This window comes from Alligator mississippiensis, chromosome 5 (genome assembly GCF_030867095.1).
Source record: "Alligator mississippiensis isolate rAllMis1 chromosome 5, rAllMis1, whole genome shotgun sequence".
Lineage (NCBI taxonomy): Eukaryota > Metazoa > Chordata > Crocodylia > Alligatoridae > Alligator > Alligator mississippiensis.
This window is the reverse complement of record NC_081828.1, coordinates 218,208,357-218,233,758: the sequence shown is the minus strand read 5'-3', so window position 1 is coordinate 218,233,758 and position 25,402 is coordinate 218,208,357. Positions and strand designations below refer to the sequence as shown.

The window sequence follows — 25,402 nt, the reverse complement described above, 5'->3', positions numbered from 1 at the left end:
CTATGATTTTATGATCCTCTATTCAGCCTTTCAAAAATACAGTGCATATGTTATTCTGGGATGTACTGTATGCAAGAAAATATGGTATATCTTCTCACCCAGTTGTGGCCTTCTCGGTGAGCCACAGGGCTTGTGCACTGGTGGGCATCGCTGTCACACTCAGCGGCGCTGGGTTTGGTTGCTCTGGCTGCTTTTCTGATCTGTGCTACAGCTTGAACAGGCGTCTCCCCGCTCAGCACTCCAGGTGAGGGTCTCTTCTGCCCTCCATCAGGCCTCCCAGCGTGGGTCCGGTTCTTCAGGGCATTGGCCAGGAGTCTCCTTTGTTCTTGTCCTACTTTCTAACTCTGGAATAAAAAGACAAGCTACCGAGAGAGACAGAGGGAGACGGACCATGCAGGATTCAACATGGAGCGCAAAGAGAGCATGCTGTCTGCATGCCCCGGTGACAATGTCTGCGGGCGTCCGGGGACATCAGCATCGTCACACCCAAATGCAGCTCCTTCTGCCGCTCTGCCGGTAGCTCCCGCTCTGTCTGGACAAGTGGATGGTACAGTCTGGGACCGTGAGCACAAGACATGAAGCAGACCGCAAGAGGGTGGCACAACCTACCCGTGTTGCCTCGAAAAGTGGTCATTATTTCAGCTAGCCTGCTCACACTGCTGCCCGGAAGAGCCCCCATCACAAGCACGGCATGCAACAGCCTCCTTGCATTCGAGCGAGATGAGGAAACAATGATTTTATTTATTTGTATGGACTACTGTACAGCAACCACATGACAGAACAACCCATAAACCAATACACACCGGCACTGAGGGGTACGGCTGGAGTGAGTTTTAGATGTGAGATCCATTGCAAAGCATGATCAGTAACCTTGTGCAGGTCTGCATTGCAGCCATTAAAATGATTAAAACCAACCCTGTGATGTGAGCTATAGTTGGGACTTCACCAAGCTCGCACTTGGGGTCTTTAATCAAATCCCAGTTATGAGGAGGTAGTGACATCTACCTTGTGCAGTACAGCCCCTGGTCAACGGTGTCCAGCTCCGCCTCGGTGAAGTAAAGCCAGGGGTTTAGATGTGGGGCCCGTGATAAGAAATGTATTGATGATGTCGACTCCGTCCTAGTGCTGGATCCACTTTTCCTGGATGTCAGAGGCAAAGAACAATCAAGCGCCCCGTTGGTGGTTGTGACTGGTGAAATGAAAGGAGCCACCACCCAAAGCACAAGCCACTTGAGTTGCTCGTGAGTCTGGATCGTGGCGGTGTAGGAGCTTCACTAAAGGCTGGACGCAAATGGAGGGGCAGGGATCTGCTCTGCTGGCAGCTGCACATGGGAGCGAAGGGGCGAGCAGAGGAAGAGCAAAGATGCTTCTGCTGCAGCCATGCATCCCCCAGCTGGCATTAACTCACCCGGCTCAGATAGGCACGCACCCCGCCTGGGCCTGGGACGCGTACTTGGTGACTGGCATGCCTGAAACCCAGGCCGCCAGAGCAGCTCTGGGAGCTGAACCCTGACGAAGAGCAGAGAGAGAGAAAGAAATGATGCTTTCAGGTCATGCACGGGTGGAAAGACGCTCAGAACATGCTTTCTGAGCCAGCAAATATCCCGGCGGTGGATCCCCGCTCCGTTCACAGCAACAGGCTGTTTGGTGCACGAGCTCTGTAAAAGACGGCATTGAACAGGGGGATACCTGATCCCGTCCAGCCATTTTGCCCACTGCAGAAGCAACCTGCTGCACCTCCTGCATTGGCTCCCTACCTAGGGTCCCCAGGGAGAAAGATCATCATTGCAGGTTGTGACAAGATTGTCTTTGCCTCTCCTGAATTTAACGAGCTGCTTGTAATGCCTGTCCCCCATCCCACGCTCAGAGGGTGCCAGAAATTGTAAGCTGAGGATCTGGACTCATTTTGTGAGATGAAATGCTCAAGTTAACACCAATGACATACCTGAGACCTCTCAGCGTTGTCTCAATTAGTGACAGATCCCAAAGCTGTCCGAGGGGTGACAGCTTCTTGGCCAGGCATCATTTGTTGGTGTCGTCGAGGCTCACACAGGGGCAGGGATCTGGCTTTATTACCCACTTGCAGGTAGCTTTAACATCCTGCGTTATGTTCTTTTGTTTGTGGGGAGGGCGCCCAGCAGTGTGCCCTTGGTGCCAAGAATGCGACCGGCATCCTGGGCTGCATTGGCAGGAGCGTTGCCGGCAGATGGAGGGCAGTGATTCTTCCCCTCTATTCAGCACTGGGGAGGCCACATCTGGAGTCCTGTGTCCAGCTGTGGGCCCCATTACAGAAAGGAGGTGGAGAAGTGGGAGAGAGTCCAGCAGAGGGGAACAGGAATGATTCAGAGCTGGAGCACAGGACTGGTGAGGAGAGGCTGAGGGAGCTGGGTTTATTTAGTCTTGAGAAGGGAAGACCGAGGGGGATTGAATAGCAGCCTTCACCTCCCTGCAGGGGGGCTGCACAGAGGATGGAGCTGGGCTGTTCTCAGTGGGGGCAGATGACAGGACAAGGAGCAATGGGCTCACGCTGCAACAAGAGAAGTTGAGGTTGGACATTAGGAAAAACTTTCTCACTAGGAGGGTGGTGAAATACTGGAAGTTACCCAGAGAGGTGGTGGACTCTCCATCCTTGGAGGTGTTTAAGCCCCAGGTAGACAAAGCCTTGGCAGGGATGATGTAGTTGGGGATGATCCTGCTTGGAGCAGGGGGTTGGACTAGATGTGACCTCCGGAGGTCCCTCCAACCCTCATTTTCTTGGATTTGACAAGGAATCATCATTCTTGCTCCCTGGGGTAGACAGAAGACCCAAGAGATAGCAGTGCTGGGGACACCCCTGTGCCTGTGGCCCCTACCACAGCTCCTCCATTTCTGTGTCCTCACCTTGTGCACCCTCCACTTGCCCCAACGTGCGTCTCTTATTCCAGGGCATGTTGCATGTGAGAAAATATAGTACCAACCCTGCTGGGGAAGCCTAGGGGGAGGAAGAAAGAGGTAAACTCCCTCTTGCCTTGGACCCCCCCTTCCTGCCCTGGTGTGAGAGCAGGGGAGCTCCGCAGCCACGCTAGCCAGCCTTGTAGAACAAGCGTGGGATCAGATGTGCCCCGGCCCCGGCTCCCAAGGATGAATGGCCATCTACACACTGAACCCCGTGCCAGACCCTAGTGCTTCCAGCATCCCCCTCAGCACCCCCACGGCCATTGCCACCAGGAATCCTTAGTGCCACCACCTAGCACCAGTGCCCTTGCTCCAGGCCACACAGTGATCCTCTCTTCACCCTTCCTGACCCTCCTGCAATGATGCCAGAAGCCTGCCAGGCAAACCAGGCTTGGAGCCTGCTCATGCTGCAGCACTGAGACCCTGACCCAAAGGGACTGGAGTCACGGGGCAGGAAAACGTCAGACCTGCCATGCGCTGGGTCAGACCCTAGGTCCATCTTGCCCGGGCTCCTGTGTCACACGGCAGAGAGAGGAGGCTGAAGGGGACAGTGGCTGGGTTTGCCCAGGGTTTCTCCCCTGTCCCTCTCCCGCTTGCAGCCCCCAGCGTTAAAGGTCCAGACAGGTCTGATGCCCCTCACGCCTGTGCCTAATAGCTCCCGATGCCCCTTTCCTCCAAGCACTTGTCATCCCTTGGTGAATCTGGCTGAACTCTCTGCTTCCAACGCATCCGGTGGCAACAAGCTCCACACTTTAGGGCCATGCTGGGTGACAAAGAACTTTTTTCTGCTAGTTTTAAACTGCCGGCCTGCTCATTTCATGCTGTGCCCCCCTCAATTTTGTCTGGGAAGAGAGAGTCAATCATAAACCCCTAGTGACTTTCTTTTCACCCTTTAATGTCTTGCAAACCCTTCTCCTGTCCCCTTCAAGTGTCTCTTGTCTAAGTTGGCCAGGCCTGGCCTCATTAGTGTCTCCTCACATGGAAGCCCCTCCATAGCGCTCATCGTCCTTGCTGCCCTTCTCGGGTACTTCTCTATCCTTTTGGAGGTGCGGGGACCCGACCTGGGCACAGGATTCAGGTTCCCAAGCGTCCCCACAGCATGGACCAGCCCCGGTGCTTGCAAATCACACGGCATCACTGCATGTCTTGTAGTGCACAGCGTTCCCTTCAGGCTGCAGCTCCTGGAGGGCCTGTGCCAATGAAGATAGACTCTTAAGATGCAGATGAAATACAGATTGGTGGTGTGGTTCCTACAAAGACTCACTTGTATACACCAAAGGATGTGATTCTTCTGCTCTCTTCAGCACTGGGGAGGCCTCCCTGGGGTCCCGTGTCTGGTGTCGAGCCCCACGCTTCAGGAAGTGAACAGATCGGAGAGTCCAGCACTGAACAACAAAAATGAGAAGGGGTCTGGGAGGCCAGACTGGTGAGGACAGGCTGGAAGAGCAGGGGTTATTTAGTCTGGGGAAAAGATTGAGGGACAATCTTCAAATACCTGAAGGGCGATAATGGAGAGGATGGAGACGGGCTGTTCTCTGTGGCTGTAGGGGACAGGACTGGGAGCAATGGTCTCACGCTGCAGCAGGAGAAATTCAGGGTGGAGATGAGGAGGAGTGCTCTGACTCGGAGGGTGGTCGCAATTTGGAACAGGCACCTGGAGAAGTTGTGGGAGTTTTCAGGAGCAGGTTGGACAGGCCCTTGGCTGGGCTGGTTCAGTCAGGGATGCTCCTGCCTTGAGTAGGGCGCTGGACTAGATGTGACCTTGCGAGGTCCCTTCTAGCCCAGCTTTCCTATGATCCCAAAGACAGGGCTGGAGGTCACATCTAGTCCAACCCCCTGCTCTGCTTAGGGTCATCCCTGACGAGAAACCAGTTTGTCTAATTCATTGGTGCTCAACCTTTTGGCTGCACAGGCCAGAGGAGCGGGACTGGGCTGGATGAAGTCCCACATGCCAGGACCGGGCCCCGGGGCCCATCCCTCAGTTTCAGCCCCCAACTTCTCGCCCTGTCCCCAGAGGCCACAGGGAACAGTCAGCTACTGCCTCTTTATAACAAACCCTTTTGGACTTGAAGCCCGTTCCCGGGGGTCAGGAGGCTTCGGCTCAGCTCTGGCTGGTTCTCCTAACCATGGTCGTGATGCCCGAGCTGCGCTGAGCACATGGATGTGGCTGCTTTCCAGTGCTGCCTCCCTGGGGGCTTCTGAGTCTTGTGGCCAGTCCCGCACTGGCAGCTCGGGGCTGCACTGGCCTCCGTGTTGGGCTGGTGGAGCAGGGCTGGGCCCACACAGGCTCTTGCACCAGCTCAGGGGCATGATGCTTGTGCTGGTGCACAGTGAGGGGCTTTTGGTGCATGAAGGCCTTGCTGCAGATGGCACAGGGGTAGAGGCGCTTGCCAGTGCGGCTGTGCTGGTGTTCCCACACCTTGGAGCTGGAGATGAAGCGCTTGCCGCAGTCGGGGCAGGGGTAGTGGCGTTCACCGGTGCGTGTGCGCCAGTGGCGCGTGAGGTCGCCCTCCATGGTGAAGCCCTTGCTGCAGGCATAGACCATCCAGCCCTGGTGCACCTGCACGTGCACCTTGTGATGCTGCTGGTAGCAGAAGTGCTCCCCGCACTGACCGCACGAGTAGGGCCTCTCCCCTGTGTGCGTGCGCTGGTGGATCTTGAGCGTGACTTGATGCTGGAAGCCCTTGCCACAGCCCTGGCACGTGAAGGGCCCTTTGCCCTCCTCCAGATGAGGGAGAGGGCGAGACCTGCAGGAAGAGAGGGTATTTGAAGGGTGGGAGGGCATAAGGACAGCAGCTCCTCTCCCTAGCAGCTGGCTTTCCAGCAGGATGCAGATGTGAGGCTGCTTTGGCAGTGACCCTGGCAGCCTGGATGCAGATGATGGGCAGAAAACAGCCCCCAGCCAGGGCTGGGGCTGGCATTGTGCAACCTGCAACATGCGGGCCTGGAAAGCAGAGGCCATCCTACGTCTGCCTGCTGGGAACGGGGACAAGAGCGCTTGAGAACCCGCAGGGCCTTGCTGGCGTTGCCTTTGCAGGGCAGCTCAAAGGGCTTGGGTTCAAATGCAGCCACGTTTTTAACATGGGAGTAAAACAAAATGCCATTGTCTCTGTTGGGCAGTGAAAGGACGGGGGAGGGACATCAGCTGTATATGGGGTGAGGGGTCCCCCTGACCATGACCACAGGCTGGCGGTAGCAGGTGAAGGAGACCACGCTAGAGCAGGGAGGATTAAGGAGGTCTCTTGAGATGGGTTCTGCTAGGTGACCTGTACACCAGGGTCCCCTCTCCAGACCCTGCCAGGGTACTCCGATAGGGCTGGGATGGACTGATCACCCTGTGTCACCAATATATTTTGCAGGCAGGACTAAAGACAAGGCCTTGAAACCCCGGGCGAGCAGGACACCCACAGGACCTGCAGAGAGTGTGCTGTCTTGCCTACACAAGGCTTTGCCAGTGCCAGGAAAAGTCACTCTGCCCTACACCCATGAGCAGCAGGACGGGCAAGCCCGGGGCTGGGGGGACCTGCTGGCCATTGTGTCCTGGCCATGCATGCAGCAAGCACCTGTGCAAGAAGGTGGGGGAACCCAGCACAGGTGCCATTCATACCCAGCGGCTTCACCTTGGGAACCAGGGCAGGGAAGTGTGACTGCCCCATGCTCCTGAGTACTCGAAAGCAGAGGTATCCCGCCTGCAGCCCGGGGGCCACAAGTGGCACGGACAGCTGCTGTGCGGGCACAAGAGCCTTACACACTCAGTAAAGGGAGGGAGAGCATGCAGGAGAGCGCTCGCTGGCAGTCAGCCCCATTCTCCCCGCTCCCTCTGTTGCAGGGCAGGGAAAGGGGGAGAGCAGAGCACTGTAGGAAGCTGGAGGACTGAGCCCTCCTGCATGCTCTGCAGAATATGCACAAGGAACAGAAATCATTTTGTTGCTTCCAGAAAGGAGCTCTTTTCTCCGGGGTTCGTTTTGGACCCCATTCAGGAGCACTTCAGAGGGCACGGACATCCCTTCTGAGGCATCTGAAGCCCTCCAGATGTGATCTCTGTCTGCACACAGGAAGGAGACCCTGGCTGTCTCCAGCACGGCCAGTTCTGCTTGCTTCCCCCACCACCCTCGCCCATGCATGCAGCCTGGGACTCCAATCAGCACTTCTTGATCGGAGCTGTGGAAAATATGGCTGCTGCCTTGGACATCACCCAGGCCCTACTGCCTCTGCATGCTAGGGCCTGGGATGAAGGACCCCATGACCTTGCTTGCAGGGGTCAGGCTCAGACCCCGTATCTTGCTGGGCTGTGGACAGAACAGCTTTCCAGGAACAGTGCCTGAATGTGCAAGGGAGAGAGAAAGGGTGCAGACCATCCCTCCTCTCTGACAGCCCATCATCAACCTCTGCATGGTGCATAGACCCCCCCACAAACCTCTGACACCTTCCAAATCCTGAGGTTCCCCCCCAAAACCAGCTGTGTTGGTGTCTCAGCTCTGATTTTAGCTGCTGAGGGTGGAGCTGAAGTACCTGGATCTGAAGCCTGAGCAGAGCTCAGGAGAAAGCTCTACTTGGGGCTGGAGGGAGGACAAGCTGCAGCAGGCACTGAGGTCTGGCAGCCAGGGGACTGTCCTGTACCCGCACAGCGGGGCCATCTCAGCTTCCTACCTGCACGGGCACTCTGGGCTCCTCTCAGGCGGTGGGCTTCCCCTCCAGAAAACGCTGCTGCCCGGGGGTCCTCCCTCTCCACTGGCAGGCACCTCTTCTCCTCTGTCTGCAAAAAGACAGCACTCTGTTTCTGGGTGTATTAAATAGGACTGAGAGTGGGAGAGGAGGGGAGCAGAGCCCAGACACACCTGAGGGAGGAAAAGGCTTAGGTGTGCCTGCTCGTTGCCCTCCCTGGAAGGGGGCCTCTGTAGGACAACGTGCCTGCAGGGATCCTCCAAGGTCACAGCATGCTAGGAGCAGAAGTGGGCACCCTCCCCTGGCAGTAGGCCCTGGGGTCTTCCCCAAAGGGGCACAAATGCTGGAGGGAATACCCTTTAGGGCAAGGTCCTCCGCTCAGGGACCTCGTGCCTGCAAGAGCCTGAAGCAGGCACTTAAAGTGGATGGAGCCTTTGGCTCAGTCCCTTCCCCCTCATTCACAGCTGCACCCGTACCCCAAGACACAGGATTACCCCAAAGGAAACGGAAGGGAGCCCCAGCTAAAACAGCAGGAGCTGATCACTGCCCAGGTCCCGTGCCCACCTGCCCCACATGGAGGGACAAATGCCACCTGTCCGGGCTGAGCAGGTGCTGCCAGGAGTGCTTGCACCCAGGGGTACTAGGGTGCCAGGCAGGAGAGAGGCTGCTCTGGAAGGGCACAGCTGCAGCACACTCAGCACCCAGCCCCTAGCACCCTAGGGTGCTGATTTGTTTCCACACGCACTACTCCCCCCAGTCCCATCGCACACCCCCGGTGCGTCCGGCATAGGCACAGCTCTCCAGAAGCCCTGCAGAGCTGGGAGCCACGCCAAATGCAGACAGCCTGGAGAAGCTCCCCACCATGAGATCCACTTTTCACCCATTTGATCCCCATCCTTTCCCAGCTGGGGGTCGGAGCGATGCCAGAGGTATGCCCTGGGTTTGAATCAGCTTAGTGGTCCCCCGCTCTGCTGAACGGTTATGAAGCAGCCACCCAACCCACCCCTGCCTACCTTCAGGGGAGTCAGATAATCCTCTTGAGTGATTCTGCCTCTGATCCATGGCACACGGCCCAGTCCTTGTTCCCCTGGAGCCACGGGGAAGCCTCCTTTCCTTCCAGGAGTACTTTCCTTCCAGGAGTAGAAGAGTTGAGCCTTCAGAAGCATTTGCAGAATGCTGGAACCAAAAAAGTGAACTTTATAGGACTCCAGAAATTGCCCCAACCCAGTGATTCTCATGCCTTTCTGTCCAAAATCTAGGCAGGATGCCTTGCTCCATTTAGCAGCATGGGTAGGGCAGGGGGGCTGCAACCACTTGCAAGCCAGCTGGAGAATCCCTGGCCACAGGAAGCCAGTCCACCCAGTTATTCAAGCATGGCTTCAGAAGAAAGTGCCAGAGTCCCAACAAGGGAGACCTATACACTTATCATGGTGGCTTGTACTCAGAACCACGAGGCTCTCATACACGTGGCAGTCCTGTACCCAGTTGTGGGCACAGCACTTGGAGACAGAGACAAGAGAGATCCCAGAAGAGTGCAAGAGTGGTCCACGGCCTGGAAAACACAACTTACAGGAGAGGCTGGAAGAACTGGGTTAGTTTAGGGAAGAGAAGACTGAAGGGAGACATGATAACAATCTTCAAATAGGGGAAAGGTTACTGCCAAGGGGATGGTTATCAAACTGGTCCCCATATCCACTGAGGACAGGTCATGGAGTCATAAAGCAGGGCTGGAAGGGACCTCCAGAGGTCATCTAGTCCAACCCCCGGCCTGATGGCAGGCTTAAATCACAGCAAGAAGGAGTCACATTAGACATGGTTATACACTTTCTAATTAAGTCCTGAACTAGACTCAGTTCCTTCTATGACCAGGTGATGTATCACCTGGACAAAAAGAAAGAAGTTATTACCATTTATTTGGACTTTACAAAAGCCTTTGACCTGGTGTCCCATGATGTCCTCATGGAAAAATTGGGCAACTGCAGCCTCGACTACTCCAAAGTCCGATGGCTGGGGAACTGGCCCCGAGGTCGGACCCAGAGAGCGGTAGTCGATGGAACCGAATCAACGTGGCACTCGGTGACCAGTGGCATCCCCCAATGCTCCGTTCACGGACCTGTACTCTTTAATGTCTTCATAAACGACCTGGACACCGGTGTCAGAAGCAAACTGGCCAAGTTCAGTGATGACACCAAACTTCAGGGAAGAGTGTCCACACTTGAGGAAGGGCTGGTGATCCAGGCTGACCTCAACAGGCTTGCAAGGTGGGCAGATGAAAACCTGATGGCATTCAATATAGAGAAATGCAAAGTGCTCCACCTCGGGAATAAAAACCCACATCACGCTTATAGGCTCAGCAATGCTACACTCGCTAGCACAACAACCGAAAGAGACTTGGGGGTCAAGGCTGACCACAAAATGAACAAGAGCCACCAATGCGATGCCGCACCTGGCAAAGTGAACAAAACTCTGGCTTGCATCTACTGATGCATCTCAAGCAAGACCCAGGATGTCATCCTCCCGCTGTGCTCGGCCTTGGTGAGGCCACAGCTGGAGTACTACGTCCAGTTCTGGGCTCCACTATTCAGGAAGGACATGATGAAGCTTGACAGAGTGCAAAGGAGAGCCACGCACATGATCAGAAGGCAGGAGACTAGGCCTTATGATTCATAGATATTAGATGTTAGGGTCGGAAGGGACCTCAATAGATCATCGAGTCCGACCCCGAACTCTTATGATGAGAAGCTGAGAGCCATGGGACTCTTCAGCCTGGAGAAGTGCAGGCTCAGGCATGACTTAGTGGCAGCCTATAAGTATATAAGGGGTGTGCATCGGGATCTGGGGGAACGCCTGTTCACCAGAGCGCCCCAGGGGATGACAAGGTCGAATGGTCACAAACTCCTCCAAGACCATTTTAGGTTGGACGTAAGGAAAAACTTCTTTACTGTCTGAGCCCCCAAGGTCTGGAACAGACTCCCCAGAGGAGGTGCAAGCACCTGCTCTGGGCACTTTTAAGACACATTTGGATGCTTATCTTGCTGGGATCCTTTAACCCCAGCTGACTTCCTGCCCCTTGGGGCAGGGGGCTGGTCCTGATGACCTTACGAGCTCCCTTCCAGCCCTAATGTCTATGAAATCTAGACCGCATGTGAGGAGACCTCTTGTCATCCAGAACATTTGGGGGCATTGCGACCTGCCTGCTGCTGACATAAAGTGCACCATTTTGCACCCTGGCTTTGCACAGGTTGATGATGACAGACTAATTAAAGTTTGGAGTCATTCTCATATAGAAGAGGGAGTTCTCTTTGGCCTGCTGTACTCATGGCTTATTTCTGCCTGATTACAGCTAAAACCTCCTATTATTACAGGGAGTCCAGATCACCTCAACCTGAGTTCAGCTGACAGCGTCGTGGCCTGACTGTGTCACCTCGGCTTGCCTGGGCAGCTACGTCCTCCGCGCTCTGTGAGAAAACCACAGCTGGAAGGCAAAATTCATGAGAGCGGGAGGCTGGCATTTCTTGACAACGGATGCACAGGATTGGGACTTGTTCCTGGACGGGTTGAACAATCATCAGTCTCTCGGGTTTCAGAACAAAGTGTGAAACTTTCCTCTCTGGCTCGGCGCTTTCCACAGGCAAAATCAGAGCGAGCAGAGAGAAGAGCAGGAAAACCAGATGAGGGCAAAGAAAGAGTGAGAGAGAGAAGGAGCAGGAGGAATGAAGGGAAGAGCAAGCAAAGACGGGAACATCCACGAAAGCAAAGGATTGGTAGGAGGAAGGAAAATGAGACCTCTGGGTGACTTGGTCCTGGATATTCTTTTTTTTTTTTTTTTTTTTTTTAACTTTTAAACATTTTATTAGAAAAACAAACCATAAATAAAAGGCTCAAAACGACCCCCAACAGAGGCCTCACAAAAGATAATACAACATAAGATTTCAATATAACATAATAAAACACATCGGAATTGATATCATATTGCTCGTCATCTCATTTTAACACAGTATATACAAAGTATATACCCTGAGTATTTTCTATCAAACACATATTACACGTATAGTGTTAGACATCTTGTACTTTCCCGGAGAAAGGAAAGCGAGAACACTGTGTGCAATACAGGTCTCTTGTTGTCCCTATCCCATGTGCAACCCTCGCCAGTCTTTTCTACCCACAAAGGCTGACTCTTAGTTTAGCCTACACCTGTGCGGTCCTGGATACTCACATAGGTGATAGCCGTGCCATCTCTTCCCGGGGTTTGGAGCAGACCATGTCTCTTAGCACCCTGGCGCTATTCCTTTGTGACCTTTTCCTCTGCTAGTGAGCTAAGTCTGTAGCCCAGTGTTGCCCAGCCTTTCTGGGATGCAGGGCGGATGAGCAGTGGAGGGGTCAGTCCGTGGGCTGGGTCCAGTGCATGGGATCGGACTCCAGCCCCATGTGCCAGATCGGGCCCGCTGCCCTGGCCCAACGCTTGCTGGATCAGGCTGTCACCTACCCCTAGGCCTGTGCACTCCGGATCGGGCCCCCTGCCACAGCCCTGGTCCTGCTGCCCCGGTCCCAGCCCCGCATATGCCAGATAGGGGCTGCCACTTTGACCCCACACACACTAGATTGGGCCAGCCACCTGGGGTGGCAATCCAGCACATGGCACCGTGTCATCTAGCCGCAGGGCTTGGAAATTTGGTGGTGGGGCTGCAGTGGCAGCAGTAATTGCCACCGCTCACTCACTGCCAGATTTCCAGCCCCATCTGCAGTCCAGGTGACAGCTCCTCCCGCAGGAGGTTGAGCACCACTGTTGCAGACATCAATGCCACGTTCTGACTTCTTGTCAGGTGCTCTGACGATGCAGCCGCTGAGCTAGATCCGTCAGAGATGGTTCAGACAGAAACAATCCTTCCTTGAGCAGGGAGTTGCGCTAGATATAGCCTCCTGAGGGCCCTGCCACCCTCGATTCAGCAACTTCCATGAACCAAAGGCAAGCCAGCAGCCTTGGCCATGACTGCCCGGGAACGTCCCCTGGTTTGGAAAAGCAGCTGAATCCTGACAAGCAGAAGAATGAGTCTTCATCAAGAAAGAACGCATCCTCTGCTTTTTATTAGGAAAGAGACTAGGGAAAGAATATGTCTCTCTGTACCAAAATCCCTGCTCTGTGCAATATGCTGTCTTAACCGAAGAGCCAGAGAAATATTACATGCTAACATGGGGACATATAACTAGTTACCTCTAGATCTACATAGAGAGAAGCCCAGAGATGACCCCATTTACCCAAATAGCTCATTTCCAATCTCCCGTTCCACGCCCCAGAGCTTCAGGGATGGATTCGTTTCCAAACAGTGGAATAGATGGAATTAAAAGGTTCAGAGGTGTTCTCTTTTCTGTGACCCTGTGGATTTATCTGAAAGCAAGAAGCATTTTTGGGCCAACAATCAAAGAAAGAATATTTGGGAGCTTTCATAAGAACACAAGAAACGCCATTTACTGGCTCAGACCATAGGTCCAACTTGCCTGGTCTCCTGTGTCACACAGGGGCAGAGAGCGGATGCTGGAAGGGAGCATGAACGAGGGATGACCAGGGGGGTTTCTACTGCTTGCCGCCCCCAGCTTTTAAAGTCTAGGAAGTCCTGATTCAGAGGCCGTGCCCCTAACCCCTGTGCCCAGTAGTGACTGATGCCACTTTTCTCCAAGAACAGGTCCAGTCCTTCTGTGAATCTGGCTACGCTCTCAGCTTCCACCATGTCTGGTGGCCACGACTTCCACACTTTAGTAACATATAGGGTGGAAAAGAACTTCCTTGTGTTCGTTTTAAACTTACAACTTACTGGTTTCATTCTGTGGTCCCTCATTCTTGTATTGGGAGAGTCAATAATAAATCCCTATTAACTTTCTCGTCACCATTTGGTATTTTGTAAACCCTTCTCCTGCCCCCACCTCAAGTGTCTATTCTCTAAACTGACCAGGCCAGGCCTATCATTAATCATCCTTGTTGCCCTTCTCTGGATCTTTTCTAGCTCTTCTCTATCCTTTGTGAGCAGTGGGGACTAGAACTGGGCACAGGATTCAAGGCATGGATGCACCGTGGATTTATAAAAGGGCAGATGATACTTTACATTGTGCTTACAATTCCCTTCTTAATCATCCCTAACATTAGGCTGCCTTTTGGATGGCCACTGAGCACTGAGCGGATGTTTTGAGAGAATCAGAGAGAAGTAGGACTGGAAGGGGCCTCCAGACGTCACATCGAGCCTGAGGCAGGATCAGCCCTATCCAAACCATCCTATACAAATCCCTCATATCACTTCTTTGTTAAACTACTGTCAATTCTGCCACAACACCAGACATCACACCCAAATCTGCCACAGGGGAACCACGGCAGCCAACGTCCTGCTTCTATGAAAGGTTGTTAATATATGCTCAAGGGATCCCAGGGAGACACCACACACCCCACTACAGAGGAAGGCAAAAACCCTGCAGTCCAGACCAGTCTGACCCTGGGGTCAAATTCCTTCCTGACCCCAGATCCCACAGTGACTCCCAGATCTCTTTCCCGTGTGGTAACAGCTACTATAGTGATAGTGTAGTCATACCATCATAGTACATGTATAGTTTGGTTCATTTTTAGACTCATAGAAAATGAGGGTGGAAAGGACCTCAGGAGGTCACATCTAGTCCAACTCCTGCTCCAAGCAGGACCAGCCCCACCTACATCATCCCAGCCAAGGCTTTGTCTGCCCGGGTCTTGAACACCTCCAAGGATAGAGAGTCCACAACCATTCACAAGCATCACTTGACACCTACCTATATTGAATTGCATCTGTGTAGGAAGACGGTGGATCCCAAACAATAGAAGTGATGCAAGAAGTTTCCTGAGATCGTTGCTGTCCCAGTTCAGGGCAAGCTGGTAGGGATTACATCCAGAAGCCCAAAGAGGGCAAGGGATGTGGGTCCTCCACGACAGGTGGCCAATGAAGTCTAGATGGAAAAGCAGGAGTGAGAGAGTGAGGTGGCAAAAACAGGGTACTTCAGTCTGTGGGTAAAGCAGTCAAAGATTGGGGCTAATTAAGGCCAGAAAGTCTGTTTATCACGGTTCAGAGGCCTGTTTGAGGACAGCAAACGGTGGGTTAGAATCCTAAAAAGAAGGGACTTACCTGCCTGGAGCCAGGACTGTGTTGAGGAGGGCTCCAAATCTGAGTGAATAAAGGGACACAAAGTCTGTAGCAGGATTGACGGCAGACTGTGCTGCACGAGTTCTGTTAATTAACCAAGGGGATTTAGACAAAAAAGGACATTCAGGTGTGGCCTGCATCAGGAGTAACCTGAGCAGCTGGATAGGCCAAAGGCCAGGAAATTAAGCAAGAAGAGAGTAATCCAGGATAATAAAGGACTCAATTTCAACTGGCACTACCTTGAGAGTAGGAAGCTCATCTAATACAGAATCAGACACTACTTATTAATTTACGTTGAATTTTCACTGATGGTTCAGTTGACCTGGACTTGACCAGAGACTGATCCTGTAAAGAAACCCAGGGATTGGGTGAGAAGAAAATCACATGGACAATTCTCCATAGTTGGCCAGTGATCATTAAATACATCAATGGGGTGAGTGATGGTCCAGGGTGTAGGGGAGGAGGAGCCCTAGAAAAAGCCCATCATGAGAGCTAGCAGTGCGGGAACCCACTAACAAGGTGGACATCCCTTCTGTTTGCAATACTAACACCAAGGCATGGTGGGTAATACAAATCAGCAGATAGCGGAGTGGAAACCCTGTGAATACAACTGGGTTAGTGACTAGTCAGTCTCCACACTACAATCTGCCATTTAGTTGCCCATTTGCTCAAGAGTGTCAGATCCTTCTGTAGTCCCTGTAGAAATGCAGGAGTCTTCTCCCAAACAGCCCCTATCCAAGGCTCCTATGGCTCGTTTGTATGGCTCTTCTGCACTGCGGCTGCACTGAGGAGTTTCCACATATATCTTCACTTCAGGAGTTGGAAGGCAGCTAAAGGATGGGGGATTAGGTGTTTGTAGTGACTAGAAATTGGCCAGGGATAGTCAGAACAGCCAGCAATCAATGCTATGGCTTTCCCAGGATCTGCACTGGAAACATCAGGTAATTCCCAGTGCAAACGGGAAACCATCCACTAGAACAGAGGTGGTCCTGGCATGGGACCCATGAGCTGCAATTTGGACATCAGTAGCGAAACACTTTGGCCTTCTATCGACAGGTCCTCTCCCTATTGGGTATGTTCCTAAGGAAGTTAGGTCCATCAAGGGACAGGCCACAGGGACTGTGTGACCACTGTGTATAACAGGTCATTCTGGCCTGTCGTCTCTCTGTGAAGCCCATGGAGGTCAAGGCTTCAAGGGATGAAGAATCCACTGCTGCCCTTGGGAATCTGTGCCCAGGGTTAATCCAAGGAGCTCTCTTGCACAGGGTAAGAAGCGTGTTAGATAAACCTTCCCCACACACGTGTTGCATGCTGAGTGTTTGCACACACATGCAGGGAACATGCTTGAGGACGACACCCTCTGCGTGACACTCCCCAATTCTGACCAGGCACCTTGAGGTTGTCTGGTCCAAGCCCTGCAGGAAGGCAGGGTACGGCTCCAAAACCATCCCTTGCCCAATGCTTATATGGCTGGATTACGTGGCTTTTCTGCACTGTGGCTGAGCTGAGGAGATGCAGCTCTTCTCCCACGCAGGGCATTTGTGCCATGTGTATCCACCCATGCAGGCAGAGGTAATACATGGAGTAAAGGCTCTTCTGGCACTCTGTGCATGGATCTCTCCCTGCCGCATGGACGCCACGATACACAGCGAGGTAGTCCCAAGGGATGCAGAATCCACTGCTGCCCTTGGGAATCTGTGCCCAGGGTTAATCCAAGGAGTTCTCTTGCACAGGGTAAGAAGTCTGTTAGATAAACCAGGAGGGCAGCCCCTTCTCTTCTCCACCGTGTCCAGGCAGCCTGTCCTCTGGGGGGGTCTCTTGAGAGCACTGAGGCATTGCGTGGAGCTGTGGCTCTTCCCAGACTTGAATGGATCCTTGCCACCATCAAGGATCAGACCAACATTTGCACTTGACTCACCTGTAGCCAGGTGGGCTGGGGAGACAAAGCTGTTCTCACACATGGCATGAAAATGGGATTTCCTCCCATTTGTGTGAAAGGAGAGGGAAAGCAGGGGAACCGCGGCAGCCAACGTCCTGTTCGTATACAAGATTGTTAACGTACGCTCAAGAGATCCCAGGTAGAGGCTACACCCCAGCTACAGAGGAAGGCAAACCCCAACCCCCCTAGTCTGTACCAATCTGAACATGGGGTAAAATTCCTTCCTGACCCCAAATGCAGCATCGGTCTGACCCTAAGCAGAAAGGAAAGACTCTCTAGCCAGAAACCTCTTGTTTTAAATCCCAGCAGAAGCATTGGCACAGCCTGGTTAAAGTCCCTAGCTTTAGCTGCAGCCAACACCCAATGCATCTTAGTAAGGCTTAAAAACCCTCTGACATATGCAGCTGGAAGCGAGGGGGGAGGCAACCAGCAAAGCCCAGAAGCCTATGAAATCCCCATAGTAAAACATGGGCAAATCAAGCTGGCAGATGGAGGCACCCATCCCCTGCAAGAGAGACTTGCCAGCCACCGCCACGCACTGTTGCTCTTGGGCATGGGATCTCAAGCCTTTCAGTCTTTGGGGTGCACAGCCTATGAGGCTGGCTCCTCTTCCCATCATGCCAAGTCTGCCAGCCGGGCTCAGATGGGGAGCATTGTCTGCTGTCAGAGATGAGGGAGATCCTGTCACTCCCCCATCCATGGCCATCAATGCTCCATCCAGGGCAGAAAATCCAGCTGGGCAGTTGGGTGCCCTGGGCAGGGAAAGGAGAATGACCTGCCCTTGCTGCTGGTCCCCGCACTCCTGTCACAAAGCAGGGCAGCAACAACCCAGGTCTTTCCACTACTCCTGTTGCAAAAGCCTTGGCTCCCACAGCTCCATTCTCTCCTGTACCTCCCTCCAAGTCCCCCCAGTGCTTTAGTGAGATAGCCCATCTCAGCCCCCTTCACCTTTCATTGGGAGCATCCCCAGGCATTAGCCTTGCCTCCTCTCTGCCCCTCCGCTTGGTGACCTCAGCCAAGAACACAGCTCCAGCCCCTTTCCACCCTTGTGCGCCGCAAACATTTGGTCCAGGAAGGCAAAAAGCCTTGCTTTGCCTTAAAATAGTCTGCCATTTCCCCTTGGCTAACGTAAACGCAAACACAAACCTAGCCTGCTCCCAAGCCCAGCCCCGTCCTTTAGCATCTGACAATAAAATCATAGAGAAGCAGGGCTGGCAGGGACCTCCAGAAGTCATCAAGTCCAACCTCCTACCTTAGGCGGGACCATCACAATCTAAAGCACCCCATATAAACCCTTCCCTAAGCTAGTCCTAAAACTAAACAGTCAACTCTGGCTCATAACTACAAGGCATATTGCCCAAAGGCACCAAAAGCATCCTAACCTGCCACAGGTAAAGCAGAGGGATGAGGACTGTCATAAAATCATAGAGAAGTGGGGCTAGAAGGGACTTCCAGAGGTGACATCTGGTCCAACCCCCAGCCTAAAGAAGGATCAGCCCTGTCCAACCCCTTTGCCCTGCAACGTGGAAGACACCGGTCTGGTTGAATACATGGTCCAAGGTCCTGGCTGCTGGCTGTGCAGTGCAAAGTGCTGGCAGCTCTCGTTGTGTGAGAAGCCCCTGCCCCGTGTCTGCTCCCAGCAGAACCCAGCTCTGCAGCATGTGATGGGGAGCGAGCCCCACGGCACCCAGACAGCGCAGGGCCGAACGAGGCAGACACCCGATCAGACAGGCGAGACAGGAGGGAGTCAGTGATGCAGCAGCACCAGCGCAGCAGGGCCACTGGCTTAGACCTGGGTCCAGACAGTCTCCAAACCCAAGCCGATTCCTAGCACCTAATCATGATAATGTCAGTCCATCAGACCTCCTGCGGGGCCCAAGACGCTGGTCTGGGTAGAGGCACAGTTCAGACCAAGAGGGAAGCTCAGGAGTGGTCCCTTTAAAACTCAACCCCCAGGTTGGGACCAGGCCAGGACCTAAATCCAGGCTCCCCATTTTAAGGGGAGTCGTGCGAGATAGAGCCCATGTCCATAAAGCTCACAGCCTGCAGAGCTATCCCTGGTCCCCGCGCACTGCGCACGCACTCGAGCCCATGCATGCTGGATGGGGAGCTCCTCTGTCAATACCTAGGAGCCACCCTCGCTCCCACACCCCACTCAGGTTTTTCTTCCACCCTCTTTTGTCCCAAGAGAAAGGCTCAGCCACAGCAAGTGAGCACTCATCCCTGCACCAGACAACCGCTGGCCCCACTGTAGCCCCAAGCCTCAGGGCCTGTCTGGAGCTGGCAGGTGCCAAGTAGACCCAGGAGGTAACACGGTTCTCAGGCTCACACCACACAGGTGTCACAGCCGGGGCCGGGGCCGGACCCGCACTGCTGTATGGGTCTAGGGCAGCGCTGGCCTGGCTGGCAGCTGGGACGAGATCCTGGGAGAGACCAGTGCAGCCCCTTGCAGTGCAAATGCTCTGTGCAGCAGCTGGGCAAAAGGCCTGGAGCTTTGTCAGGACAGTCAGTAGCAGGAGTCCTGCCTGGTTCCTGTTTTATAGGGGAAGCAGGGAGAACTGAGGATCCTCTATCAATTGTCCCTGGACTCTTAACAGCACCATGGGAGCTAGGAGCAGGCACACAGGGCACAGGTGTCAACTAGAGAGGGTGCAGGTAAGACTGAGTCCCACCCCTGCCCTCTGGCGCGTGGTAATCCCTGCTCTCCAGCAACTCTGCCCAGCGCTCAGAGCTTGCTAGCCAGACCTCTGCTTAGCAGGCTTTGGAGGTGCCTGTTGTCAGAGATCAAAGAGCAGCTGTCTTGCTGCTTGTGCAGCAGGTTACACTAGCGCTGGCAGACGGAGCTCGCTCTCTGAAGGGACTAGATGTGCAGGACATCCCTAGTCTGCCAGGCAGCGGCTCAGCCGGCAGCAGCCGTTCCTACCTGAGCGCAACCCTCCTCTGCCATCATCACTCCCAGGACAATGACCAGCTCCTCTGCTCCAAGACCTAGTCTCTCTCCCTGCAGCAGGAGATTCCCCCTTCCTCCCTGCAAAGCCAAAAAGATGGAGTTTTGAAGCCCCTAACGATGCCAAGGCTGTAAGATAACTCATACCTATAGCATCTCTCAGCCCGCCCGAGCAGCTGGCCCACACAGTCACAACTGGTTTTATGAGCAGTTTAGCTCACACAGCAAGGATCCTGATACCTGTAGATCTGTAAGCTCAGTTCCCCATGCCAGGGTACCGAGACAAGGGTTGGCAGTAACAGGCAATGCTTTGGGATGCAGAGCACTTCAGGAAATCAAACCAGATGCTCAAAATCATTCCCCACTTGCAGAAATATTGGTCCCATATTGCAGAAATCAAGCGCAGGGACCTTAGCCTCAGCTCTTACCTAGTGCTTCTCAGTGGCAGATCCCAGGTGAGGGCCCCATTGCTGTTTCCCCGTGGGGTAACAGAGGCACCAGCTGTCAAGGGACTTTCCCAAATCCATTCAGTAGATCAGCGGCAAAACCAGGAGTAAAGCACAAGGCTTCTAAGTCACGGTCCTGCAGAAGAGCTCTGAACAGCCTTCTTCATGATGATGATGATGGCATGCACCATGGGAAGTCCTGGAGCCCCAGTCATACACCAGACTCAGACCAAAAGGATAGCCCCTGCCCTAAGAGCTTACTATGTGGTGCTCTGATGGGGATGGTTCCTGGGCAGGGGTCTCCTTCAGGCTGTGGCAAGGTGGATGCTAGGATACCGCGTCTTGTCATCCTTGCAGTGCTCCTGCACAGCTCAGCCCCTTTCTCCTTCGGTGCTGTCTGCTGGGGCCTGGGCCAGAGGCTCCCACATGCCAGAGCCAAGTCCTGCCAGCCGAGCTTGCTGAGCCCACCAGGAGCTCCTCCACCCCCCTCGATCCAGGGCTTCCCCTGCACCTCCCTCCCATCCTCTTCCATTTCAGGGCCACCTTGCAACTCCCCCACCTTTTGCCCATGCCAGTGGCTGCATTCCCTGCCAAGCCCCATGCCAGGGCTCCGTGCGATCGCCAAGCCCCACAGGCCAGGGGCTGAATGCACTTCCATTTTCCTGTCACTATTATCTCACTTCTGTCTGCCAGTCATTCGAGGTATCAAGTGTTCGCGGAGACTGGGAGGATGGCCAGAGCCCAGCAAGGGGTATCGTGAGGCTGCCAAGTGCTACTCGCACCAGCAGCCAACTCTTTCACCTGGAGACTATTGTAGGGGTGTCTGGTTCGTGGCTCTGCCGGACAGATGGCTGAGGGTCATCTGAAGGAGAAACACGAAACGCTGCTGTAAGGGCAGTTTTCACTCACTTGCTGGCAGCTGCGGGGTCCCCGGACTCCAGGCTAAGTCTGTTCCGTTTTGTGCCCTTGTCCCTATCTTTAGCCTTTCCAAACTGAGATGACATCAAATGCATCACGTCCGCCAAAGGGACACACAGCCTGCTGTGTCTGAGACCGCAAACAGGAGGGCAGGGTCAGAGGCCTGGGGTGCTGGACTGCTGCTGCAGCAGGGGAACCGATTTGGGCTGGCTGAGTTGCCGCGCTGGTATAAGATGGGAGGGGGACGCTGAGAACAAGCAGAAACAGTTAATATCCCTCTGAAATATTTTTACCGGAGCGTCAAACATTACGAAGTTTCCAACCCAATTCCAGCAGCTCCTAAATCCAGCACCCGGTTTGGGAAATACCAGGCCAGCTGTTCGCCTGTGGGCTTAGGAACCCAAGTCGGGTCCTATTCCACCCTGCTCAAGTCCTTGAAAACACGTTAATGCATCCATTTTTGTAACACGCTGTAATCTGAGCCACGAGGCTAAGTTACAAGGAGCAGCGAGGAGAACAACTCATCCGCTGTTTATGGCTTTCAAGGAACTCGAGCAGGGTGGGATAGGATCACGCTCAGACACCTGGCAGGTAGACTAGGATCTGTACTGACTGCAGAGGGCTGTGTCGAAAGACCACGTTCTCTTCGGGAGGATTAGGACCTACCGTATCCTCCCTGTGCTGGTCCCTGCTCAGCAGTGCCTGGGGCTGGCAGTGCTTCATACCGCACCTGTTGCAACAAGACCTTGATACAGCTCTGGGATTATCGTGTCATGCTCCCTCCTCTGATCAGGACGTCCTGCTACCAGGCCCAGGAGTTATCCCGGGTGCCCACAGGGAAGGGCTGAGCAAAGGGAAGCATAAGGACTCCAGAAAAAGATGCTCCCGTGAGCCGGCAGGTGAGCTGCCCTCTGTGCTCATGCAGAAGTGACTCCCACTGGGGGCAAAGACAAAATCTCCCTGTGGTCATTTCCTCAGGTCCACTCCCGATAGCCCATGTGCATCGGCATGCTTGAAAGGATGCTTCTACCACACCGGAGGGCTGGTGCTCACTGATGCACAGGAGAAAGCACCAACAGGCAAAAGCTTCTAGGTTCATGGATCCCCACAGGAACAGCCCCATTAGCTCCCAGCTAATGGGAATCAGCTGAGGATTGCCTTCGATTCCCAAACTGCTCGGGCTTTGCATTTCCTCCCCCGGCCTTCCAGATACAGGATAACGTCTGGCCTTTCTTCACCCCAGCAGATAACACGCACACACAGCAAAGGGACAGAGCGGCATCCTTGGCCCCCCTCGAGGTGCCGTGAGAAGGTCCCAAGAGGAGTCTGTCTGGCGTTCCCGACAGCATGAGGACAAATCATGGAATAACAGCAAAGTCAGGCTGGCAGGGCCCTTAGGAGATCACATCTAGTCCTGCCCCTTCCTCAGGACAGGATCAGCCCTGTCTAAACCATCCCAGGCTAACCATCCCTGCTCCTAAACCCTTTACAGGATGGAGACTCCACAGCCTCTCTGGGCAGCCTGCTCCAGTCCTGCACCATCCGCAGTGAGGATGTCTTTCCTAATCTCCAACCTAGATTTCCACCTCTTCGGTTTCAGACAATTGTTCCTTGTCTTGTCCCCTGCAGAGACAGAAAGTAATCTATCTCCATTCTCTATAGAACTACCTTTCAGGTATTCGAAGACTGTTATCAAATCTCCCCACGGTCTTTTCTTTTTCCAGACTAAATAATGCAATTTTTTTCAGCCTGTCCTCGTAAGTCTCATTTCCCAAGCCTCTAATCATTTTTATTGCTCTCCCCTGGACTCTGTCCACATCTTTCTTGAAGTGCGGGGCCCAAAACTGGACACCGTACTCCAGGGAAGGCCTCACCACTGCTGAATCGAGTGGAAAAATCACTTCCCTTGACTTGCAAGTGACACTCCTATTTATAGAGTCCAGGATGCTGTTGGGGTTTTTTTGCAACAAGAGCACGCTGTTGGCTCATATTCAGCTCATGGTCCCACTGTAACCCCCCGTCCTTCCCTGCAGTCGAGCCAGTCGTTCCCCAGTCTGCATTTGTGCATACAATTGTTCCATCCTATGTGCAGGATTTTGCACCTCTTCTTGCTAAATCTCATCATTTGATTTTGAACCATTTATGTAGTTTATGATTTCAAACCATTTATGACCGTTTATTTATCAAGGTCATTCTGAATCCCAGCCCTGCCCTCCAGAGTGTCTGCAACTCCACCTAGTTGCAGGTCATCTGCAAATTGGCTAAGTACACGCTCGATCCCATCCTCCAAATTACTAATGAAGATATTAAACAATACTGGACCCAGGACGCACCCTTGGGGAACTCCCTTTGATATGTCTTCCCAACTAGACAATGAGACATTAATGACTATTCATTGAGCACAATGATCCAACCAGTTGTGTATCCACCTTGGTACTTTTGTCTGCTACACCGCAGAAGACACCTAGCCCTTGTTGGACTGCAGCCATGCTGTTCTGCCCTGCGGCTTGAAAAGGTTTCTGGCTGCTGATCTAGACTGGTGATTCCCATGGCACCCTGGTTCACTGCAAGATCCTTTTAAGGATCCATGAGATGCTGTGCAATATTAGACGTTAGGTATGCAAACACCAACACGGGATTCACACAACAAACCCAGAGATTTCCAATAGGAATCCAGAGCGTCACAAGCACTCTGCCCTGCTGCGGGCTTGCTGAGTTCTTTGCAACACAATATTGCTCAAGTATTTTTCCATACTCAAAATAGGAGTGAAAGCTAAGATCTGACGTTTTCCAAGGGGGATCTGCGGTCTAAGGAGGCATGCCTTGAGTCTAAAAAAGGTTAAGAACTACTGATCTAGACTGCATTTCCTTGGCTTACAAATGAGAAGCAGCACCGAAACCAGGCAAGAAATGCAGCGCCAGAACCACGACTGAGAAAAAAGGCTTCTCCCAGCTGCTCCCCAAGGAACCCACCCAAGAGGTGCAAATTGGGACAACTGCACCTGCACCGAGGTGCATAGCAAGAGGTGCAAATTGGGACAACTGCACCTGCACCGAGGTGCATAGCAAGAGGTGCAAATTGGGACAACTGCACCTGCACCGAGGTGCATAGCAAGAGGTGCAAATTGGGACAACTGCACCTGCACCGAGGTGCATAGCAAGAGGTGCAAATTGGGACAACTGCACCTGCACCGAGGTGCGTAACAAGAGGTGCAAATTGGGACAACTGCACCTGCACCGAGGTGCATAGCAAGAGGTGCAAATTGGGACAACTGCACCGAGGTGCGTAACAAGAGGTGCAAATTGGGACAACTGCACCTGCACCGAGGTGCATAGCAAGAGGTGCAAATTGGGACAACTGCACCTGCACCGAGGTGCATAGCAAGAGGTGCAAATTGGGACAACTGCACCTGCACCGAGGTGCATAGCAAGAGGTGCAAATTGGGACAACTGCACCTGCACCGAGGTGCATAGCAAGAGGTGCAAATTGGGACAACTGCACCTGCACCGAGGTGCGTAACAAGAGGTGCAAATTGGGACAACTGCACCTGCACCGAGGTGCATAGCAAGAGGTGCAAATTGGGACAACTGCACCTGCACCGAGGTGCGTAACAAGAGGTGCAAACTGGGACAACTGCACCTGCACTGAGGTGCATAGCAAGAGGTGCAAATTGGGACAACTGCACCTGCACCGAGGTGCGTAACAAGAGGTGCAAATTGGGACAACTGCACCTGCACCGAGGTGCATAGCAAGAGGTGCAAATTGGGACAACTGCACCGAGGTGCGTAACAAGAGGTGCAAATTGGGACAACTGCACCTGCACCGAGGTGCATAGCAAGAGGTGCAAACTGGGACAACTGCACCTGCACCAAAAGCACTCCCTGGGGAAAAACCCCTTCCTGGCACCGAGCACAAGACCGGCTTTCCCAGCAAGGTACATGCAAATGCACATGGGGAGAAGACCCAACAGCTCCTACATCCCTGAATTGGATCCGGAGTCACCAGGAGAGCCATGGCGGGCAGAAGACACATCGACGTATCTGTCGGGAGGGCTGTTGGTTGGTATACTCTTGCCGGGGTGAAATTATTGGGGTGGGCAGCACTTTTCCCTCCCACTCTTACCTCTGAGTCCACATGAGGACACACGCAGACCCACTACATCCACGGGCTGAGCCTGGGAAGAGACAGACCATCCTGATCGTGCATTGCTTCCCACGCACCAGAAGCAGCAGCCGCGGGACAGAGCGTGGAGAACAGGGAAGGGGCTTTGTCACCAGCAGCTCTCCCCAGGCAGCAGGGTCAGACACTGCCTTTCAGGAGGCGAGAGGCTCCAGACCAGCTATGAACCGCCTGCCCGGAGCAGTTTGCCATCTACGGACTCCTCTGTGAACTCCTAGG

The 25,402-nt window shown here is 53.6% G+C and overlaps 1 protein-coding gene across 2 annotated transcripts in view; it reads right to left on the bottom strand.

The window, feature by feature from the left end:
* Window positions 1-717: 717 nt before the first annotated feature.
* LOC102570760 (zinc finger protein 282) overlaps window positions 718-25,402 on the bottom strand; it is a 38,565-nt gene continuing 13,880 nt past the window's right edge. Inside the window, exons 10-14 of one of the 2 annotated variants that reach the window (XR_009462796.1) lie at window positions 14,386-14,559; window positions 8,613-8,775; window positions 7,585-7,690; window positions 4,430-5,681; window positions 718-4,319 (exon numbers count right to left, since the gene is read on the bottom strand). The gene's annotated coding sequence lies outside the window, so the exon portion shown is untranslated. Of the gene's footprint in view, window positions 5,682-7,584; window positions 7,691-8,612; window positions 8,776-14,385; window positions 14,560-25,402 lie in introns of both variants that reach the window. The other variant, XR_009462795.1, reaches the window with a different exon arrangement.